Source organism: Ranitomeya variabilis, chromosome 4 (genome assembly GCF_051348905.1).
Source record: "Ranitomeya variabilis isolate aRanVar5 chromosome 4, aRanVar5.hap1, whole genome shotgun sequence".
NCBI classification, from domain to species: Eukaryota; Metazoa; Chordata; class Amphibia; order Anura; family Dendrobatidae; genus Ranitomeya; species Ranitomeya variabilis.
Window position 1 is genome coordinate 716780661 of NC_135235.1, and position 383 is coordinate 716781043.

Genomic DNA, 383 nt, shown 5'->3' on the forward strand with positions numbered 1-383 from the left:
GATTACTGTTGTGAAATTGGATTTTGGGCTCCCCCGGTGGCCACTGGTGGAATTGAACTGGTGTGCATCATCCTCTCTGTTCACCTGTTTCCATCAGGATGTGGGAGTCGCTATTTAGCCTTGCTCCTCTGTCACTTCCATGCCGGTCAACATTGTAATCAGAAGCCTTTCTGTGCATGTTCCTGCTGCTAGACAACTCCCAGCTAAGTTGGACTTTAGTCCTTGTTTGTTTTTGCATTTTGTTCCAGTTCACAGCTGTAGTTTCGTTTCTGTGTCTGGAAAGCTCTTGTGATCTGAAATTGCCACTCTGATGTTATGAGTTAATACTAGAGTCTTAAAGTAATTTCAGGATGGTATTTTGATAGGGTTTTCAGCTGATCATG